We start from the raw sequence: 24,706 nt of genomic DNA, 5'->3' as shown, positions 1-24,706 counted from the left end.
AGATAGTGCCTATGAATTGATTTGCATTTTTCTTCTTTCTTCACCAAATCTCTGATCCCATGTAGGAAAATCAGAAAGGCAGTGAAGATTTTCTTGATCTTGAAAATTACTTGTGATGTTTCTTATTATTACGATTCTTTGTATCTTCTTTCTTTAGTTCATCAACCAATTACCAAAAGCAGCAATACATAAAGCAATGGACACAAGATGTAGGCACATGCGAGGGCAAAACCCCCCTCGAGGGGAAAACCCAGTCAAAGTAATTCTTCCTTTCAATAGTATTCTTTGAGACTCTTCACCGTAGACCAAGACCAAACCTTCCCTCCACACCAAGTCAGCCTCCAAAAGTTTGACCTCTTCCCAACAACTTCGACTATGCAGGAACTAACAGCCTCCAGCAACTATCCAACTTGGAAGACTTTGATCTCCCAATCCAGAGCACAAAACAAAGAGAAACTACCATCAAAATTTCAATTTTCCTTGTCTCCTTAGACTCACCCAAACTCGCATTTAGTTTGGCTTCCCGGCAATAGACCTTCCCAGCAACAAGAGAACTTTGCACTTTTCCCCAATAAAGAGAATTCGAACTTGATGAGAAGTGATGCTCCAAATGAATTTAGTGTCCTTTTTATAGGCTTCTTGTGGGGTCGAATAAGGTCTTAGGCCAACTTCATCTTCCCTTAGGCCAACATGGTGTGGAGGTTCCATAATTCATATTTGACTCAATACTAAACCTTTTTACATGATTCAAAAGCCCAAGAAGGGTCTCTTTAAATGTACAATAATTCTATAGACTCAGAATAAATCCTAAAAGTCCTCAATGGGGACTTTGACCTAAAACATGGTGACCCAAGCATGAAACCCATGCTTTAATAAGTCACAATAATAATAATAATAATAATTCTTTTCTTTATTCTTTTGACAAGTACATTACATAATGACTCAAGTACATTATTGAAGACCGAACATAGTTACATTTTCCAACAAATCTTGCATAGTGACCATGGATCCTGGAATGGTAGCTTCTTTCTTCCCATAAATGCTTGAAGTAAAGTTACCCGGCTCCTCTGGTAGTGCATTTAGGACTACAGTGGTCATCTCCTTGTCAGACATTATTTTTCCTAGACCTTGAAGTTGATCCCTTATTTCAGATACCCTCATAAAGCATGAGTATATTCATTCTTCTTTTGATATCTTTAGCTTGTAGAGTTCTTGCCTTAGAGAGATAACTTCCCCTGTGGCGCTTACAGAAAACAACTTTACCAATTTGCCGTATATTTCTTTTGAGGTGTCAAGTTTAGATACATATGGAATGAGGGGATCCTTGATGGACTCTATGAGAATCCTTTGAGCCCTCACTTCCCCTTTCATAAACTTTGCAAGTGCTTGAGCATCTTCTTTTGATGGTTTGGCGATATAGAGCCTTTGACATGATCCATAACCTCATTTTCAATGAGATTCAGATTTGTCCTCTTCTTCCATGCAAGATAGTTTGAATCCCCAACCAATTTGTTGTTCTCCTTGCAAAAAGACATTTTGACAGATTCAAACATAAATATACTTACTTGTGAAGATGCTTCTTCCACTTGTTGCCTCCTTGAATTTGATGATGATATAGTTAATAGAAAACTTCTCCTTAATGAAGATAGTTCTCTTCAAGAATGATCCTTGACCCCACAAAGAGGGAGATCACTTTAGATCCTTTGATGGTGATGTCCTTGTTGATGATGATCAATGACTTATTGATGATGTCTTGACACTTCTTGGATGATCTTCTTCAATGGTAAGGACCTTGCTTCAATGAGAGGGAGATTTCCTTAGAACCTTTTGAAGATGATGACAACGTCCTTGATCTTGCTTCTCTTGGATGAATAACCTTCAAGATGCTTTGATTTGTAGGTCTCTTCAATTTGAGTAGGGACTTTGTGGTCTTTTGAGGATCCCAAGACTTCTTCTAGTGTAGACTTCTTCTTTGATCTAGGGTTTCAATACTTCTTTGTAGATCTTGACTTTTGCTTTGATATCCTTCGAGATTTGTTCCTTGAGTGCTTGTGTGTCCCTTGATGAGACGCCCTTTCCTTGATTTGTCACCTTTGCTCTGATACCATGTTGAAAAATTTAGGGCATTAGGATTAGGAGATTTCTTTGATGATAACTGCTTGTGAATGCTTTTTACTACTTTAGATTAGGATCTTCTCTTTACTTAGATTATTATAGGGTTCTTCTTCATCAAACAGTGACCAAAGAATAAACAAGATAGAGACAAGAGACACAAAATGTGGGGGATCAGCCAAGGCCAAAACCTCTCCAACTTGGAGAGGAAAACCCAAACGAATTCTTCTTCTTATAGAAACTCCAATTGATGAATACCAAGACCAAGACCAAGACACTTGACCTATTAACCTCTCCAAGACCAAGTCACAAGGCTTGTTTATCCTTTTCTTCCTTGAGTCAACAATGGTCAACCTGATTACTTCTCCCTCCTTGGCTATCCTTCATATTTCAGCTTCTTGGGTCAAAGATGCAGCCCTCGGTCTCTTCAGGAACCCTAGTTGCAGCATGTGAGATGGATCTTGATCAAATTTTTCCCTTGTTTCCCTTCGCTTGGATGGAGAAACTTCCTTCTACAATTCAGCTTGTGACTTGCTTATTTTTCTCCTTGATTCGGCCTCTTGAACAGCAGTGATACCTTCGACCTTTTTCTGTAGTAGATGGTACTCCTTTCCTTTGCATGTGTGGGGATATTTAGCCCTAAACAAACCCAAAATTAACTCGGCTTTCTTTCCTCCTTTCTTCATTGGATGAGATGGCTCTTCATGTGATCTTCTCACCTTCTTCTTGCTTCATATTGCTTTACCGAAATCTGTCCTAAGTGAGGTCGAGTTCACCCTATATATAGTGATCTTGTTCCTTGAAATAGGCATGGGGTAGACCGACGTGAGGGAGAGCTTGTGACAAGGTCTTGGAGGGTTTGTGACACAAATGACTCCTCTTTTTACAATGTGTAACATGCCCAAATGGGTCTTCAATAATAACATTGACTCAATAGACTTTATGACTTGATGACCAATCCTAATAGCTCACAATGGGAGCTTCAACTAAAATAAAATTCCTTGAGCATGAAACCCATGACTCGTGCATTATAAAATAATTTTATTTATCTTCTTCATTACATAAAATCATGATTACACATGTCATTATGAAGACCGAACCTAGTTACACTTTTCAACAACCCCCCCTTGCACAAACACTATTGCAACCTAGGTATCTCTAAGTCAACACCAAAACTCCATGCAATGATCCAAGCTATAACATGTTGTCTAAGGCCCAAAGTCCTCTAGGATGCAAAATGCTCCTCTTCCAGTGCAAGGTATTCTCCAAGCAATTAATCATCCCCATGTGACTATAACATCACCAAGTTGTCTGAAAATCCCCAACAACTAAGGGAAGAATATCATGCAAGCACCCAATTAACGTAAAGTAGTCATTGAGTAAGCCATCTCCAATGTGTAAATCCATCATGAACCATTTCCCATGTGCAAATGCATCACGTACCATCAAGGAGTTGAACATACACCATGTACCCCAAAACTCATAAAGCAGCCCCAAATACAGTGTAAACACTTTGGAGTAACCCAAAACGCTAACATTTATATCCTCCATATTTTCATCCACAAGTATATCACTTACATAAAAACTATATCAAACACAGCTCTATATCCTCTAATTCCCCATCTGTTGTGGTTATGAAATTATCAAAGATAAATAACCCTTAAAGCCTCTTGCTACAACCATGGCCTCTGCAACCCAATATTATCACTTGATGAGCCATGGGGTTGGTTATGTTCTACCTGATGTTCATTGGCATGGTTATCTGGATGGATCCAAACACCACAGAAGGCAAAAGATTCCAACATCATCGCCCACAACACACCTTACAAGGCAGATTTGGTGAAACTTGGTGCCATTAGAACACAACCTCTGTGGCACCAAGTTCCAAGTTGTGACTTTCACCACCAGCATATACCCCGTGGTCCCCAGCTATATCCCATCCACTTTCACGAACACAGAGTTCTTCAAGCACATCTTAGCTGTTCCTCCTCAGATCAAGGATTCAACTTGCTACCACACTAGCACAGACATATCCAAAATGATAAACTGGAGGGTTCCAACCGCCATGGTAGCTTTAAACCTTTGGGTCAGTGCTTCATAATCAAAGCATGTGGCAGAGCAATTGGAGGAAATAAAGCCATTGTTCTTGACTTGGTGCTATCAAGGCAATCTACTACACAATCTGGAGAGAAGTAGGTGGAATAATGGCTCGCTGAAAAGCATCTAACAGGTGAGGATGCCACAAACATGAGGACATTGCTAGCAGCACCAAGGAAACCTACAAAGAAGCCGCAAATCACTGTCAACAGACTGGCAGGAATCAGAACAGCCACTGCCACCATTGATTTGAATGGACAAACAGGATTGCATTCGTGGTCATCCAATGGATCTGGGTGGCAGTGAGCAATTTACCTATCATAATCAGACATATGCTTCAGAAGAGGGCAATGCCTTGCAGCATAATAATAATAATAAATGCAGCCAGATAAGCAAATATTATTTTATTGACTACATCTACTCTGTCATAATCACTGTGATAAGAATAGATGGAATAAATAATAAGTTGCAATTGATATTATTTTATTGGACTAATCTGCTAGTCTGTCATAATCATTGTCCTAGGCATACATGGTTGTTTTCGACCCTGAAAACTATGGATAATAAGTTCTTTGATATTATTTTACTGGCATCTCTCTCTGTCATAAATCATCGTGATAAGAATAGATGGTTGTTTGGGATTCTGAAAAATGGGGGCCTTAAACAAAGGTGCAGAAGAATCTAAAAGCTTTGTTAAAGACAAAGCAAGAATTTTGTGGACTAACAAAGATGCTTTTTAGTAAGCAGGTCAATTTTATACACGGAAGAGAAAAGGAAGCATCTTGTTATTTATAAGATGCTTTTTAGTAAGCGAGTCATTTTGATATAAGAAATAGAAAGGGAAGCATTTTGTTCTTTATTCTTTTTGTTTCTTCGCTGTAATTATTTTATGTGATGTTATGAGTTATTGCCTGTGTGATGTTCTGGGATATCGTGTTAGAATGGCACATATATTTATGTTTTGGATTTTGTTCCATGTTTATGTCAATAGGCATTTTTCATTATAAGAGAACTTCACCAGACAACAGTGCCCATCTGTCAGCTAATTATTCCGTCCATTCATCAGCTCACCATCCATTCTCTTCTACTTCTCCAGTGGATTTTGTTTTCTCATATTTAAAGATGGCTAGAGTGGTTGCATCAAAGGATTCAAACAAACTAACTAACAGAGAAGCATCTTTATATTGCTTGCGAAATGGACTCATTCTTTCAATGTTATCAATAGAGTTCATCCTGGCTGTGTTCCAAGTATACACAAAGAAGACGCTTCTCTTTTGGCTTGTTTACAGCATCGAACCTGTTAAATTCCTTGACTTAATGTTTGTAGTTTAAGAATGATGAATCTTGACCTGATCTGTCAAATTCATCAAGAATGGTGAATCTGATCACTCTTCTGAGTTCCGACTTATCACCAGTGAGATTTCTGTAATTTCTCCAAATCTTCACTGTAAAGTGGAGATTGATTTGCCATAAACGTAACAGTATTTTATGATTTGCCCTCTTTTGACGATTTCCTTTATAATATTCTCACCACAAAACCTTAATCTTTGTACATGTAAATGTATACACACATGCACAACTTCACTTTACAAATTAATGTAGTCCAATCTGTAAGAATGAATTAAATTTATTGAGAATAATGTATCTCATCACTCTTCTGACTTATTACTAGTAAGATTTCTACAAAGAGCCCAACTGTGCACTCAATCATGGAGATTGATTCCACATTAACATAATAACTACACAATCTGATCCCTATAATTTCTGGGATTCTTTTGCTAATATTCTCTCTGAAGAAAATTTGTATTTATCAAAATAAAAGTTACGTCAAAAGAGGAACAGATAATTTGTCATTGGTGTTTGTTCTGCCCAGTAATGGGCAACATCAGAAAGTCTCAATAATTATTGAGGACCTCCATCAGTCCAGAAACAAAGCTGAAGCAACAAAAGTTAGCAGGAACAGCGACCAACAAGAAGATGGTTTTGGTGTAAGGCTCCAAGCCCATGACACCCAACATACACGGCCCTTGAGCCCCACCTCTTCGTCAAAATAATAAGCAGAGTTAGATTTGTTCCTCAACTCTTTAACTCTCTGCCTGATGTCTGTGTAAATGACTAAGGGGCAAAGCGCATGATTTTTACAAAGCTATATATCTTCACACCTACTGTTTTGGCAAATGTGAAGAAATTCTAGCAGATAATATGGGATATGGAGGAGGAAATTCTTCAATATTAAATATCAGGATAAATGCTTTCCAATCCTATCCACCCTTGAACGTTAGGAGAGTATTTTATCCTATCTAACCATGTTATATTAATTCAATTTTGTGGAGTTCATATAGGATAATCAGTTGCTTGTTTAATATATAGTTTCTGGCTGACGGATGTTTTAATATGTAAGAAACAAAGAATGTATAGCTCTTTATTTTGAACAGTTACCAGAGTTTATAATTTTGGAGATGTTTTTTCTTAAATGTCTATGCAGGAGACATATGTCAGGCCCTCTGGTTTTGGGCTCGATGATTAGATTCAGAGATTCAATCTCGTAATAGTTTCAACATAATATACAGTATCTTTCTTTCAATCCAAATGAAATATACAATTCTTTTCCCAAGGAAAAAAAACAGTTGCCCAGTTGCTTGCATCTTACACTGTTTTTTGCTCTCATTTAAGGATGCTAAGATTAACCTGTATGTCTGTTTCAATCTGAGACTCGTAAATTCAAATTTTAGAAGTAATTATGTAAAAGCATATTCATGTGCAAAATTAATTTTTTTATGTTTTTAGTTATACGTTTTGCAACAGATGTTATCATCTGCTTTACAGATACGACATATATAACTTATGCTAAATTATAGATTCCAAGTATGATTGTCAATTGGGTCTAGCCCAAGTGGTTGTGGAATGGAGTGTTATCCTCACCACCCAGGTTCTATTCTCTTAAGTGACATGTTGAGCTCATAATGACTATTGTTGACTTGACCTTGGGTCTTGATGTTAATTTTAGGTACGTTCTATGCTAGGGCAATTTACTTCAATTTTTCCATATTAGCCCAATGACAATATTCAGATTAGCAATCACATCAGCATGATAGTAAAGTGTAGATAGAACATATTCATAAATCGCAGAAAACAAGCCAAGACAAGAGGACACAAGATGTGGCACCAACCAGGGACAAACCTAAAAATAAACAACAGTATTACAGGCCTCAGCCCACAAAAACAAAGGCAACCCCTTATCATGAATCATCGCTCTAGCAGAGCCAACAATAGCTTTGTTCTTCCTTTCAAACACCCCATTCTGTTGGGGGTTGTGAGGAACCGTGAACTATCTCCTAATGCCCCCCTGTGCATAGAAGTCAAAAAACCCACCATCGATGTACTCACCACCATTGTCTAACCTCAAGACCCGAATCTTCCTACCTCTCTATTTTTCCACAAGAGCTTTGAACTCTTTAAAGCGACTGAAGACCTCACCCTTGGTCCTCAGGAAATATATCCAAGTCCTCATATAGTAGTCATCAATGAATATAACATAATACTCATAACCACCCAAAGACACATGAGACATACGACCACTAACATCAGTATGAATCAAGTCTAGTATACCTGTAGATCTGTTGTCGCTCACTGGAAATGGTAACTTGGTGTACTTGCCCAAAGCACACCCTCTACAGACCTCATAATGCTCGACACTAAAATCAAGAACTCCAGTAGTGATCTCCCTCAGTACTCTCAAAGCTCCATGATGCATATGCGCCATCCTCCAGTGCCATAACTCGCACAAGTCTCTACTGTTGGTGGTACTAGTGTGAGTGCTACCAGATGTGCTACTCACCAATGCTCCTGTCAACTGAAAATTGAACTTGTATAGTTTCCCAGAGCGGACTCCAATCACTTTGGCCGAAGAGATGGAAGCTCCCCTGAGATGCGTCAATACCTGCGCTCTTGAGAAAGTGATGTCAAACCCCTTCTCCTACATAGCAGACATTGAAATCAAGTTCTTCTTCATCCCCAGAACATACAAAACATCCATGACCTTCAAAAGAGGCAAAGACTCCCTCTCAAAGGTCACAGTCCCCACACCAACAACTCTCACAGTGCGGTCTTCTCCTAGTACAATCTCAATATCAGGTGCCCTCTCTACAAGCTCTAAAAAGAACTCTCGTGCACCTATCATATAGCGGGAAGTCCCACTATCTATGTACCGAACATCAGATGATGTACTCCTACTAGATGTAGAAGTAGTAAATGCAAAGTCCTTGTCAAACTATGAAGCAAATTGCTCCACCTCTGTTGAAGCTGCAGTACCCTTCTTCCCCTTGTTCTTCCTCTCGGGACATGTAGCAGCATAGTGTCCCATCTTCTGACATGCCCAACATTTGACTTTCGACATATCTGTATCTTTCTTCTTCTTCTTCTCCTTTCCCTTAGCCCCATTTGATGAGGCCCCTTTCTTGGCGTTCCCTTTGTTCTTCCCCCTAGCTGTCAAGGCTATATCCTCCTCATCTGCTATCTTCACCCCACCACTGCCAGTCTTCTGTATCTCTTGCTGCACACAATCATCCCAGAATCTGTCCCAATTGGGAAGATTCTCCCTAAAGGTAACAACATCTCCAAATACCTCCCAAGAGTTAGGAAGTCCCGCTAGAACTATCGTGACTAACTTTGTGGGTGCAACTGCCTCACCAATAGCAATCAAATCATCACGTACCTATTTGACCCTGCCAAGATAGTGAACTACACTTTCAGCCTTTGTCATCCTGATGTTCTTCAATTGTTCTTTGAGTACCATTGTTAAAATTGACAACTAGGGCCAAACTCCATGTGGGTCACCTCATTTATGGTAGCTGATATTTTTCCTAGATTCCTCTTGTCGAGAGGTGTAGGATTGATCTAAAGATCATCCGATTCCGACAAGTACTTGTGGAGACATGAATTTATTTGTATTTACTTGACAAATTGTCAAGGTCGTCCAACAATTAAATGTGTGGCACACATGCCCAGTGAATCATATAAATACAAGAGAGGTTGATTCATTTTCTCATCATCTCATCTCCATGTCTCTTCTCTCTCCTAGTCTCTTGGGTATGCATAGGAGGAAGAAGACTCTCTCACGTGGGAAGAAGAAAGAGGACGCAGTTATGGCAGCAAGCTGTGACATGGAAGGAAGAGGACGCAGGAAGGTACAGCAACACGTTTTGGGTGCTAGAGGACTACGATGACCAGCGTATAGGCTCCCTTGACTACTGATTTGTGTGGGGAGTCTTTCTAGCCGCAATTCAGATCAGCCTTGTTGACCTCTGTTTGGCCACTATTTTGGGGCAACGTTGACTGGTTAGGGCTTACTGCAGACGCTGATATATTGACTGTTGTTTTGACCATGTTTTGAGCACTGTTTTGGGCTGCTACTTATTGTTGTTGAAGACCAAGTTCTTCAATTTGACTAGAAGTCAATCCGGGGTTGTTTGACCAAGTTTTGACTTTGGTGATCTAGGGTTCGCTGTTGCTGATATAAAATTACAGAATTCTGATTTTGTACTATTTCTCTCTGCTGAACTATTGAAGATAAAAGAAGATTTGATCAAAGGGTTTCCCCGCATTGGGGTCTGTCCCTGGCTAGCTGCCACATCTCGTTCCTCTTATCTTGGCTTTTTTTCTGTCGATCGTTTAATGTTCTATCTGCACTTTACTTAATGTATATATGATTGCTAATCTGTGGCTAATAAGAAGAAAAGAAGTAAATTGCTCTAAGCATAGAACATACCATAAATTAACATGGTATCATAGCTGAGGTGAAGACAAAGCCCAAGCAAGGGCAATCACCGAAGGCTGTTGAAGCAATCTTAAAGAAGTCATGGGGTCCTCAGCACACTTCCCCGCTGAAGACAAACTCCATGAGAAGTCCGACTGTCACGGATGGAAGATGTCTCTCGATCTAAAATTGGAAGAGCAGGAAGTATTGGACCATGTGAGAGGCAGAATCGTTGAGCCTCCATCAAATGCATCCGCTGCCGCTAGAAGCAAGTGGACCAAGGGAGAAGTCAAAGCAAGGAAGATTATCCGGGACTCTATCGACAAGCGCCTGGTGGCCTATGTTTACGAGCTGACCACCTCCAAGGAAATCTACAATAGACTAGTGAGTTTATTTAAAGTTAATGATGCAAATCAAGTTTTGTTCCTTAGAAATAAGCTGAAGTAAATTAAGAAGGGCAAAGATGAGAGTATGCAAGCATATTTCTTAAGGATCACCGAGATCAAGAATTATCTCCTATCTATTGGGGAAGTAGTTCTTGACAGGGAAATGACACACACAACTCTTGGAGGACTGCCACCTGAATGATATATATTCAGGACTACTCTTCTCAACAATATTGTAATTACTGGATTTGAGGAATTGATGGCAAGATGCATTCAAGAAGAAACAAGAATGGAAGAGCAAGAAATGCTCGCACTTAAAGGCCATTCCTCTGCCTTTTCTTCTCATGCTAAAAGAAGAAACAATTCTGGGGCGAAATCCAAAGGAAAGGCTGGACCAAAAGGTGGAAGAAAAGGTCGATGTTACAATTGCAACAAAATGGGCCACTATGCAAAGGAGTGCCCTGATAAAAGGGACTCACACCATGACGATGATCAAAATCACTCTCAAGGCAATTAAAGGAATGGCAGAGGTAAAAGAAATGTCGGAAATCAAGGAAGAGGACAACCCTTCAAGAAGGCAAGAAACTCTAGGTCTGAATCTAACGTTGTTAACAATAAGCAAGATAAATATTATCTACCAGCGGCCCTCTCTACTACTGCTCCCCCGGACTCACTAGGAAATTGGCTTATTGATAGTGGTGCCTCAAGGCACTTCACTGGTTACAAAGAAGCTCTCTCTAATCTGATAGAGAAGGAGACCACCCTGGAAATTTTTCTTAGGGACAACTCAAAAGATCCCGTGAAAGGCGTAGGGAATGTCACTCTTCAATTGAATCAGGGAAATACAATTCATTTACAAGAAGTATTATATGTACTTGATCTCAAGAAGAACCTTGTGTCCATTTCGGCAATGGAAAACAAAGGCTACAAGGTGGCCTTCATTGATGGCAAGGTACATGTATGGAAAAATAATTTTAAAGATGCTTTCACTCTTAGGTTTCGAGTTGATTCATTATATCGGGTCAGAGGAAGTTTGCGGGGTGTCATGTCTTGTGACACATCTCTTCAGTCCGAACTATGGCATCGGAGGTTTGCTCACCTTCATTATAAAGCTCTACATGATGTGAGAAAAATGGTGACCGGGATGCCCGAGTTCAGATTAGAGCAAGAAAGTGTATGTCCGGGATGTGCCGAAGGAAAGCTCAAAAGGGGACCATTCCCCTTAAGCCAAAGCAAGACCTCTGATATATTGCAGTTGGTTCACTCAGACATATCCGGTATGATGCTTGTGAACTCCTTGGGAGGATATTTATATCACCTCACTTTTATAGATGATTATTCTTGCAAGACTTGGATATACTTCTTGAAAAAGACAGATGAAGTGTTATCCTAGTTTCGTCACTTCAAAGCCTTGATCGAGAATCAAACCGAAAAGAAGATCAAGATCTTAAGGACTGATAATGGGACTGAGTATGAATCCAATGAGTTTCATGACTTTTGCAAAAAGGCTGGCATTAAGAGGGAGACTACTACACCATATACTCCTGATCTAAATTGGATCCTAGAACACTCTCTAAGTTTTCATGAACTCTTTTAAAAATCATGCCAAGGTTACAAGTCTTATAAAGATCAAGCTTATCGGAGATATCCTCATAACAGTTGAATTGGTGATCAGCACGGAGCAATGAGGACCCTCGGTCAAGCACGCAGACCGTCGACCCATGGTAACGCGCGCTACCACAAATTAGCAAAACCAGAGGTCAAGTCGCTAATCGCATATCACAGGGCATACCCCTCAAAGAAGGAAAAGCCCCGAGCGCTCGGACCCGAAAAATCATAAAATGCAATGGATATCGCGTTGATTCCGTCAAAAGCGGGGTCCCACAGAAACCAGCAGAATATCGGAAGGGCTTCGAGCGGTAAGCGGTTTTAACCGAGTCCCACCCGTCACCCGATGCCACACAATGGGTGCCACGCGTTTGGCGGAAGAGAGAGAAAACCGCTCACATCAGATGGGTAAACATCATGTTTAAAACCTGACATGGACGATGACCGTTGGATCTGGAGGCTCCAGATCAACGGCGGAGACGCGTTCCAATGAATGACCGGATTTGACGAGGGTAACAGGCAGAGTTGTATAGGATTTGAAGTCCGACGTGGACGATGCATTGGCAGAAGATCGTGTTTCGCGGACATTCTTGGAGTTAACGGTAAAAACGGTTTCAAAGACGTCCAAGAGAACTGACACTCAGTTCATTATGAAATAGGTGGCCACCTCCCTGTGAGGCGTTATATAGTGATGATTGCGCAGAACAGAGGGATTCAGACAGACAGAGGCAGGGGAACCAGAAAGCCAGGAAGCGGAAACGAACAGTCAAAAAGCAGATTGGCTTTAAAGCCACGAACTGACAGAGAGAGAAGCAAGCAGTGAGGAAGCAATAAAGCAGTAAGAAGCAAGTTAAGAAAGCTAAGAGCAGAGAGAAGAAGCCGAGCTGACCTGCAAAAGCAAAGGCAGCATCGAGCCAGACAGAGCCAGAGAGAGTCAGAGAGTCTATGTACTCCAGAGAAGGCTTGAGAGGTTCAAGCGAACTCCTCTATATATGCCTGTCAAGTATGAGTCTCAAATTGGGCTCATACTACTGTGACCAATAGAGGTCGAGTTTCAGTAAGGAGAGTCTGTGTACTCCAGAGACTTGGGGGATCCAAGTACAGTCCTGCTGATTTTTATCTGCTGTGTGAGACTCAAATTAAGCTCACTGTTGTAAAAACTTTGCTTTGAAAACATAATAGAGAGGCCACCACTGAAGGCTGGACCGGGAGATGTAGCCCAGGAGTATTGGGTGAACTCCTTATTAAACTTGTTGTGTTTACATGTTTGCCTGTTATGTTTTCTTTAACTGCTTCATTGCCTGTGTACTTCGCAATCTTATCGATCCGTTGCACAAAGTAACATAGGCACATCCATGCACATGAGTCTATAATACCTTATTGTTTGTCTTAGATCAATTCCAAATCAAGTAGTATCAGAGCTCTAGGTTACTAAGGTTAAACAAACTTGTGCTGGATTTTGTTGTTGAATGCTAACTAGGACAAAGCTCAAACTAGGAGAAGGAGAGTTGGTTGAAGCTAGCCCAGAAATTGGAAGAGTTTATCCTAAGAGGAAAATGGCAGAAGAAAGTCCCTTGGAATCAGACTCCCAGTTCATGGACAGTTTCATGACCATGAAAGCCATGGTAGAAGAAATGTATAGAGAATTTAAGAAAGGTAGAGATGAAGATTCATCAAACTCCAAACAAGATAAAGGAGCAGAAGAATCTCTCCTCCATGACCATTCTAAAGGCAAAGGGAAAGAAGAAAAACTTCCCACACCTCCTAATAGCCCTGAAAATAAAAAGAAAACATCTTTGATTAAATTAGATGTTAAATTTGATTTGCCAATATATGATGGAGAGTTGAATGCAAAGAAGCTGGATAATTGGATTAGACAGATTGATGTGTATTGCAGAGTGCAGAGCATCGATTCAGACAAAAGTAAGATTCAGCTGGCCAGCCTACGCCTTGGAGGCATTGCCTTGGTATGGTGGGAAGGCAAAACACAAGCTGACATGAAGAAGCACGGTAAAATACTTTGTCTGGAGTGAATTTGTTTCTGCAATTAAAAAGCAATTCTATCCACTAGCTTATATGTAGCAAGCTCTGATGAGTTGGCAAACTCTTCGCCAATTGAAAGGAAAAAGTGTACAAAGTTACACCCAAGAATTTAGAAAAGAGCTTTGATTCTAGGAATTTCTTTCGACTCACCTGAAACTCTGTTGAAGTATATAGGTGGTCTACACAGCTATTTAAAGCACACCATTCTAATGTTTAACCCCACTAGCATAGATGAGGTATCTGTTCAGGCTACTCATCTAGAGGCTAGAGGCAAGAATGTGAACCCAGAAGTTGGGGCTTCGTCAAAACCCACTGCAAGCAAAAGCAAGGAAAAGAGAAAACAGAAATGGAAAGAGAGGAAGACAAATGTTGTACAAAAGAGCACTCACCACAAGAAGGATGGGCATGATGATGAACGCTGCTGGATTCTGCATCCGGAGCTGAGGTCCGAGAAGTACAATGGCAAAAAGAAGAAGACTGCTACAACTATTCAAAAAGATTTGGGGTCAGACTCAGGGGATGAAACAACGATCACAGCCACAGGTATAAAAGGTAAAAATTATGAAGCATCTACTATTAATTCTACACAATCTACTGATAGTGAAGAAAATGAGAGGAAAAAACATGAGCTTTTTCATATTAGAGTTATTTCCAAGCATCAAAAGATTGATACTTTGTTTGATAGTGGCTCACAAGTAAAATTAATTTATGAAGCAATTGTAAAGAAGTTGGGATGACTAACTACACCTCACAAGAAGCCATATCCATTAGGTTGGTTAGGTGATAAAGCAAAGCTACAAGTGACTAGACAATGTAAACTTAAATTTTCTTTTGGGTCAACATTTGTAGATGAGGTTGAGTTAGATATTGTTCCCTTGGATATATGTGGAATTGTTTTAGGAAGTCCTTACTTGTATGATAGAAAAGCTATTTTCTATAGAGGCAAAAACAAGTATCAACTCGTTAAAGATGGAATTGAATATATTGTAAGAACTCATAAACTCAAGAATATTTATACTCTCATAAACTCATAGCAGATGAAAATAATTATAAATTCATGCAAACAATTCTTACTGATGGTTGTAAAGGAAAAGAAACTTGATAAAACCAATGTATTTGAGGGTTGTAATGCTAAACAGCAAGCTAATTTAGAAAAAGTTGTTTCAGAATATGATATATTATTTCAAGAACCTAAGGTTTGCCACCCAAAAAGGAAATAGTACATGATATTAATTTGCAGCAAGATGCTCCATTGCCTAACATTGGAATGTACAGGTTATCTGCTTTAGAGAATGCAAAAATCAAGAAGCAGGTACAGGAGTTGCTCGAGAAAGGGTTCATAAGACCTAGCACATCACCATGTGGGTCTCCAATTGTCTTGGTGAGAAAGAAAGATGGCTCATGGAAAATGTGCATTGATTACCGAGCACTGAATAAGATAACAATAAAAAATCGTTATCCCCTTCCTCGCATAGATGATCTGTTAGATCAATTGAAAGAAGTTGTTTACTTTTCCAAGTTGGACTTGCATAGTGGCTACCATCAGGTCAGAGTTGCAGAGCAAGATGCATGGAAGACTGCTTTCAAAACAAAGCAGAGATTGTATGAGTGGTTAGTTATGCCTTTTGGCTTAACTAATGCTCCTGCTACTTTCATGAAAGTAATGAATGATGTACTCGGGCCTTTTATTGATGATTTTGTCATTGTATATTTAGATGACATTCTTATATTTAGTAAAACATGGGAAGAACATTTGAAGCATGTAAAGCAGACCCTAAATGTTTTGAAAAGAGAAAATCTTTATGTTAAGTTATCAAAATGTGAATTTGGCAAAACATCTTTGAATTATTTGGGTCATATTGTAGGGGGTGGTGAATTGAAGATAGATCCCTCTAAGGTTGCAGTCATTGTAAATTGGCCTAAACCCAAATCTGCTACAGAAGTTAGAAGTTTCCTAGGAGCAGCACAGTATTGCAGAAAGTTTATTTCTAACTTTTCCTTAATTGCAGCTCCCTTACATGCTTTAACAGGATTGAACAAGGTGTTTCAATGGGGAGGCAAACAGCAGAAAGCCTTCGACACCTTAAAAGAAAATATTAGTACATCACCAGTACTAGCACTGCCTGATCTTCAAAGACCATTTGAGATTGAGACGGATGCCAGTGACTATGCCATGGGAGTAGTGTTGATGCAGCACGGTAAACCCATATGTTATCATTCTGAGACATTTAATTCTGCAGTAGTGAATTATCCCACATATGACAAAGAATTGTACGCATTAGTATAGAGTGTGAAAAAGTGGAAACATTACCTAATGGGCAAAGAGACAGTTATACATATGGATCATCAACCACTTCAATATTTGCACTCACAAACTAAGTTGCAGCAATCAAGACACTATAGGTGGATGGGTTTTCTACAACAGTTTCATCTTGTCATCAGATATAAAAAGGGCATACACAATAAAGTTGCAGACATGTTGTCCAGACCAATCATCAATGCATCTACTATAATTAAGCATAATTCAGTATTGCATGAAAGCTACATTGAACAGTATGCTCAAGATATAGATTTTAAAGATGTATATGCAGTTTTAACTCGTGGCGAACAAGTAGAAGAATTGGATTATCATGTTAAGGACCAACTCTTGTATCATTTTGGAAAGTTATGCATTCTTCAAACTGAAAGAGTAAAGATAATTAGGGAGGCACATACTTCCCTCATATCAGGTCATTTTGGTGTAAGTAAAACGGTTGCACAGCTGCAAAGATTTTGTTATTGGCCAAAAACGAATGAAACAGTTTCTAGATATGTAAGAGGGTGTACCATGTGTGCTAAAAGCAAGCCCAGCAACAAAAAACTAGGCTTGTACACTCCACTACCAGTTCCTTCTCATCCTTGGGAAAGTGTTTCCATGGACTTCATTGGGGGACTGCCTAAATCTAGGAAAGGTCATGACTATTTATATGTTATTGTGGATAGGTTCAGTAAAATGTGTATTTTAATACCTTGTAACAAACAGGGTACAGTTGAACCATAGTTTTAAAAACCGCTCAGAAAAACCGGTAACCGGTCAAACCGGCCGGTTAGCTAGCTGGCCGGTCCGAACCGGCCTAAAAACCCGGTCAGACCCTTCATTTGCCCGATTTTTGGCCCTAACCGGTGAAAACCGGCCGGTTTAGGACAAAACCGGCCGGTTTGTTACAAACCGGCCGGTTTTGTCCTAAACCGGCCGGTTTTAGGCACAACCACCATAAAGTTAAAAAAACATGTTTTTGACTGTGTTTGAGGGGTTTTGGGGGGGGACTAAGGGTGTTTCAACCCTAACAATGTTGGCAATTAATGGTAATGTTAAATTCTTAAAGTAAAAGTGACATTTCCTTTAATTTTCATTTTCATCCTTTTACTTAAATTTTTAACATTACCATGAAATGACTCAGGATGTTTGAGAGTGGTTTCGACCTCATTGGATTTCATATGGAGAAACTAGAATTTTAGATTTCACTCAAAATTTAGCAGACTTAATGGTTTTCAGGATTTCATGGTTTGGGGGTAAACAATAAATGCAATTAGAGCTCCAAATGATAAGAAAAACTCCCGATCTAGATCCCATTGTGTTGGATGATATTGATCCAACATCAGAATGGGTGGAGGAGACTGAAGAACCTGTGTTTGAGGCTGATTTTGATATCGACATGGCTTTGGCGGGGGATGAAGCAGATTATGTGGTGGCATCAGAACCAGGATCAATAGCGGCATCAAGGAAAGGCAAGGAACCAATGGAAGGCACTAGTCATGCAGGTCGACAAACTCGTGCTTCCATTAGGTCCACTTCTATTGTCATTGGTGGCATTGATACTGAGGTTGCAGAACAGGCTGAGGCATCCTCAGACTCTGAACCAGATGATGTCTATGTAGCTCCTGATGATGATCTTGTGTCTACTACTAGTAGTGGTAATGAACTTGATGATTGATCATGTGTATACTGTAGACTTGTAGTAGGCCAATGGCCTCATAGTTTGCAGCAATGTTTTTGGACTTTATAGGCCATTTAGAGCCTCATTTGTTATGTATTTTGCTATTTTGTTGATGATATGTATTGCACTCGGTGCCATTTTGATGTATTCACCTTTACATGGTATATAAATGAGCAAACTTTGCATATTTTGTCTCTATTGGCTTGGAATCATGGTTTTACATTTTAAAAATAGTTTTGTTTCATTAAAAATTGATTATTTAATGTATTTTTTTAAAACCGGTTCGTTTAGACCAAACCAGTGCCGGTTAGACCGGTTCCGGTCGGTAAACCAGTTCATTAGGTGGACCGGTTCGGTCACCGGTTCTGGTTTTAAAAACATTGAGCTGAACAAACTGCAAAGTTGTTCTTTCAGCATGTATGGGTTCATTTTGGATTACCCACTTCCATTATATCTTATCGAGATTCCCGATTTGTTGGAAAATTTTGGTCGAGTCTGTGGGAATTGATGGACACCAGACTGAAGAAGAGCACAGCTTTTCATCCACAAACAGATGGCCAAACAGAAATGGTCAACAAGACAGTAATCCAATTGCTTAGAACCTATTGCAGCAAGCATCCCAAACTTTGGGATGAACATCTATGTTATGTGGAGCATGCTTACAACCGGGCTAAACATTCTTCTACACAGAGATCTCCTTTTGAGACCTATTTTGGTTTCACGCCAAGGTCTCCCTTGGATTTTGTCTTTGGTAAAGACATAGCGGTTGATGGACACAGTGATGTGGACAAGGCAGCCAAGTTCATTGAACAAATCCAAGAAATTCACCAGGGAATACAGGAACAGCTAGAAAAGAGCCAAGCCAAGTACAAGGCAAGGCATAATAAGCATCGGATTAAGCATAGTTTCCAAGTTGGTGATCAAGTTTGGTTGTATATCAGCAAAGACAGAATGCAAGGTGAAGGTAAGGAGCTGAAGCCAATAAGGTATGGACCTTTCAAAATACTTGAAAAAATTGGTGAGAATGCTTTTCGCCTTGATTTACCAGCTTACATGCACATCTACTCAGTTGTTAATGTAGAAAGCTTGAGACTATTTGAACCTTCATTGATTGAAGATCCCAAAGAGTAGAGTCAATTGCTTTCTATTGATGATCTATTGCCTGAATATCTCAATGAATTGCAAGAAGATACAGTTCTGGACAGGAAGGTAAGTACTACGCGCAGAGGGGATGTTGAGTACCTCAGAATTGGACTCAAAGGTTCAAAACCAAGCAGTGCAAAATGGATAAAAATTGGGCAAGCGAGGAATCTATACCCTCACTTGATTGATGCTTAAAAACCAACTTTTGGTGGTCCAAAATCTTTTTCAGTGGGAAGGCTGTGATCCAAATTGGATCCTAGAACACTCTCTAAGTTTTCATGAACTCTTTTAAAAATCATGCCAAGGTTACAAGTCTTATAAAGATCAAGCTTATTGGAGATATCCTCGTAACAGTTGCAATTTGTGATCAGCACGGAGCAACGAGGACCCTCAGTCAAGCACGCAGACTGTCGGCCCATGGTAACGCGCGCTGCCCACGGTCTGTGCACTGCCACAAATTAGCAAAACCAGAGGTCAAGTCGCTAATCCCATATCTCAGGGAAACCCCTCAAAGAAGGAAAAGCCCCGAGCGCCCGAACCCGAAAAATCATAAAATGCAACGTATATCGCGCCGATTCCGTCAGAAGCGGGGTCCCACAGAAACTGGTAGAATATCGAAAGGGCTTCGAGCGATAAGCGGTTTTAACAGAGTCCCGCCCGATGCCACACAATGGATGCCACGCGTCCGACGGAAGAGAGAAAACCGCTCACATCGGACGGGTAAACATCATGTTACTTACCCGCCCGATATGGACGATGACCATTGGATCTGAAGGCTCCAGATCAACAGCGGAGACGCGTTCCGATGAATGACCAGATTTGACGAGGGTAACAGGCAGAGTTGTATAGGATTTGAAGTCTGACGTGGACGATGCGTTGGCAGAAGATCGTGTTTCGTGGACATTCTTGGAGTTAACGGTAAAAACAATCGTTTCAAAGACGTCCAATAGAACTGACACTCAGTTTGTTGTGAAATAGGTGGCCACCTCCTTGTGAGGCATTATACAGTGATGATTGCGCAAAACAGAGGGATTCAGACGGACAGAGGCAAGGGAACCGAAAAGTCGGGAAGCGGAAACGAACAGTCAGAAAGCAGATTGGCTTTAAAGCCACAAACTGACAGAGAGAGAAGCAAGCATTGAGGAAGAGTAAAGCAGTAAGAAGCAAGTTAAGAAAGCTAAGAGCAGAGAGAAGAAGTCGAGCTGACCTGCAAAAGCAAAGGCAACATCAAGCCAGACAGAGCCAGAGAGAGTCAGAGAGTCTGTGTACTCTAGAGAAGGCTTGAGAGGTTCAAGCGAACTCCTCTGTATATGCCTGTTAAGTATGAGTCTCAGATTGGGCTCATAGAGGTCGAGCTTCAGTAAGGAGAGTCTGTGTACTCCAGAGACTTGGGGGATCCAAGTACAGTCCTGTTGATTTTTATCTATTGTGTGAGACTCAAATTGAGCTCATTGTTGTAAAAACTTTGCTTTGAAAACATAATAGAGAGGCCACCACTGAAGGTTGGACCGAGAGACGTAGCCCAGGAGTATTGGGTGAACTCCTTATTAAACTTGTTGTGTTTAGATGTTTTCCTGTTATGTTTTCTTTAACTGCTTCTTTGCCTGTGTACTTCGCAATCTTATTGTTGCACAAAGTAACATAGGCACATCCATGCACATGAGTCTGTAATACTTTATTGTTTGTCTTAGATCAATTTCAGATTAACTCCAGAGCAGAATGGTGTGGCGGAAAGGAAGAATCGTACGATTGTGGAAGTTGTCTGTGCTATGCTCCATGATTAAAGACTTCCAAAGTTTCTATGGGCCGAAGCTACGAATACCCTCGTATATGTACAAAATCGATGCCTTCATCAAGCATTGTGTTCAAAGACTCCCGAAGAGATGTTCACTGGTAATAAACCTAACGTATCTCATTTTAGAATTTTTGGAAGTCATGTATATTTTCATGTGCCAAAGGAGAAAATGAATAAATTGGGTGCATCTAGAAAGAAAGGAATCTTCGTGGGCTATAGCGAAAATAATAAGGGCTATAAAATCTATGTGGTTGGTCAAAGGGAAGTCGAGATTAGCCATGATGTCACCTTTGACGAAGATATGGCTCTTAGAAAAGTTGACAATCTTCCTACTCTAAGGGGATCTAAAGAAGCTCACACCAAGGAACTGAAGGAAAAGGAAGATGAGACGATGCCTGATGTGAAAGAACCTATGGATCCTATTGATCCCCCTCCGCAAGAGCCCTCCTCTTCTAGGAAGAGGCCTTCATGGCTTAGGGGGACACTTGATGATGCTAAAGGGCATGTTGCATCTAGGGGAACCTTTCGGGAAAGCAAGAAGTCGACCAGGTATCAAGGATACTTGACCATCATAAGCACAATCATCCAAAATGAGCCTTCGTCATTCGCAGAAGCTGTCAAGCATCAAGTATGGAAGGATGTTATGACTGAGGAATATGAGTCCATCCTGAAAAACGATGTCTGGGATGTGGTCCGCAAACCCTAAGACAAAGCAGTTGTCACTTCGAAATGGCTTTACAAGACAAAGCATGCAGTTGATAGAAATGCGGAAAAGTATAAGGCTCGTTTTGTCGCTCGTGGCTTCTCTCAAAAGGAAGGTATAGACTATGACGAGATATTTGCACCTGTTGCTCGATATACCACCATCCGCTCGATCATAGCCCTTGCTACTTCGCAAGGATGGAACTTACATCAGATGGATGTCAAGACTGCGTTCTTGTATGGTTCGATCAAAGAAGAGGTCTATGTGGAGCAATCCGAAGGATTTGAGATTCATGATCGAGAATCTCATGTGTGCAGGTTGAAGAAGGCCCTCTATGGGCTGAAGTAAGCACCCCGAGCATGGTATGAGAGAATCGATAGCTACTTGATGAAGCTAGGATTCACTAGGAGTGAAGCCGACCCTAACCTTTACTTTAAGGTTGAAGATGACAATCCTCTCATACTGGTGTTGTATGTTGACGACCTCTTTCTAACAGGGGCAAACCCTCTCATTCACAAATGTAAGAGGGAGTTGGCTTCTGAGTTTGAGATGAAGGACCTAGGACTGATGCACTATTTCCTAGGACTAGAAGTCTGGCAGAAGCCAGGGGAGATTTTCCTATCTCAAGGAAAATATGTGGTGAAGATATTGGAGAGATTCGGTATGGTGGACTGCAAGCCCGTAACTACCCCGATGGAGCTTGACTTCAAGAAGTTAAGCGGTAGTGCTACCAGACCTGTTTTACGAAATGCTACAGAGTATCGTCAACTCGTCGAAGCATTGATGTTCTTGGTGAACTCCCATCTGGATATATGCTTTGGAGTCAACACGTTGAGTCAACATATGGTTGAGCCTCACCACACACATTGGATTGGTGCTAAGAATCTATTGAGATATCTTCGTGGCACAATCACTCATGGGTTGAGATACATTGTCAGAGATGTGAGAGTACTTGGATATACCGATGCTGATTGGGCAGGCAGTGTGGTGGACTGAAAGAGCACTTTCGGGTGTTGTTTCTCTTTGGGATCTGCCTCGATATCCTGGATGAGCGGGAAGCAGAAGTCGATGGCTTTGAGCACCGCCGAGGCCGAGTACAGTGCTGCTAGTATGGCCTCTTGTGAGGCGGTCTGGTTGTGAAAGCTCTTCAGTGAGCTGTTTGGATTTACAATGGATACCATTGTGATCCTGTGTGACAACCAAAGCAGGATTCGTTTATCAGAGTATCCCGTATTTCATGATCGCTCCAAGCATATCGATATCAGGTACCACTATATTCGAGATATGATGCAGCGGGGAGCAATAAGGCTACAACATATCGGCACAGATGAACAGGTCGTCGACATTTTGACAAAGCCCCTCGGAAAGGTCAAATTCTTAACTTTCCGAGAACGACTTGGTGTCGTTCAGAGACCCTCTTATGAGGGTCAAGTATGATGTATTGAGCTCTGAGAGCTCCAGGGGGGCGCCGGGTACCTCTTGGAGCGACATGCGACCACAGGGCAACTTACCATCCCCTGGTGGTGCACTACGTACAGGGTGAAAGGTTCAACCTTCCCCTGTGACACCCCGTGGCGACTGTAGGACAAGATGATTAGTTCTTCGTGGGGACTGTAGGACAGGATGATTAGTTCTTCGTGGCGACTGTAGGACAGGACGATTAATTCTCCTGTGGGCCAGGATGATTAGTTCTCTGTGGCAATTGTGGAACAGGATGATTAGTTCTCCTGTGGGCAAGGTGATTAGTTCTACTGTGGCGACTATTGGACAGGATGATTCGTTCTCCTGTGGACAGGATGATTAGTTCTCCTGTCGAGGCATCCTACCCATGCAGTCTGGGACTCATGGGAAGTACCTCTCATCTGATCAATAAGTAGGGAAATGGAGTTAGGGACCATTAGTAGTACTATCGATGGACGCATTGTTGTATCTATCGTACTCCCTATGCTAGGATGACCTCCATTGATCTGGGATCAATGATACTGATCTGGGATCAGTGAGAGTGGTATGACACTCTCTGAGACTGACTTCGGGTCAGTGGAGGATGGTATGATACATCCTCGATCATGTCTTCTTCTTCATATTTCGAACAGAGCAGAGCAGGGCCAAGCTGTGCAGGGCAGTGCATTTGATGGCTAGGATAGTAGCGACGGTCAGACGGATTGCAGATGGAGTTCTCCCTAGTTGAGAGGGAGTGTTAAAATTGGCAACTAGGGCCAAACTCCATGTGGGTCACCTCATTTAGGGCAGCTGATATTTTTCCTAGATTTCTCTTGTCGAGAGGTGTAGGATTGATCCGAAGATCATCCGATTCCGACCAGTATTTATGGAGATATGAATTTATTTGTATTTACTTGACAAATTGTCAAGGTCGGCCAGCAGTGAAATGTGTCGCACACATGCCCAATGAATCATATAAATACAAGAGAGGTTGATTCATTTTCTCATCATCTTATCATCTCATCTCCACATCTCTTCTCTCTCCTAGTCTCTTGGGTATGCATAGGAGGAAGAAGACTCTCTCACGTGGGAAAAAGAAAGAAGACGCAATTAGGGCAGCAAGTTGTGACGTGGAAGGAGGAGGACGCAGGAAGGTACAGCAACACGTTTTGGGTGCTAGAGGACTGCGGTGACCAGCATATAGGCTCCCTTGACTCTGGATTTGTGTGGGGAGTCTCTCTCTTGCTAACCACAGTTCAGATCAGCCTTGTTGACCTCTGTTTGACCACTGTTTTGGGGCAGCGTTGACTAGTTAGGGCTGACTGCAGGAGCTGATATATTGACTGTTGTTTTCACCATGTTTTGAGGATTGTTTTGGGCTGCTACTTATTGTTGTTGAAAATCAAGTTCTTCAATTTTACTAGAAGCCAATCTGGGGCTGTTTGACCAAGTTTTGACTTTGGTGATCTAGGGTTTGCTGTTGCTGATATAAAATTACAGAATTTTGATTTTGTACTATTTCTCTCTGCTGAACTATTGAAGATAAAAGAATATTTGATCAAAGGGTTTCCCCGCATTGGGGTTTGTCTCTGGCTAGCCGCCACATCTTGTGTCTCTTGTCTTGGCTTGTTTTTTGTCGATTGTTTA

Source organism: Pinus tabuliformis, chromosome J, assembly GCF_031772625.1.
Source record: "Pinus tabuliformis cultivar Carrire ecotype Pingquan chromosome J, CPIR1, whole genome shotgun sequence".
Taxonomy (NCBI): domain Eukaryota; kingdom Viridiplantae; phylum Streptophyta; class Pinopsida; order Pinales; family Pinaceae; genus Pinus; species Pinus tabuliformis.
Note: the sequence above shows the minus strand (reverse complement) of the source record.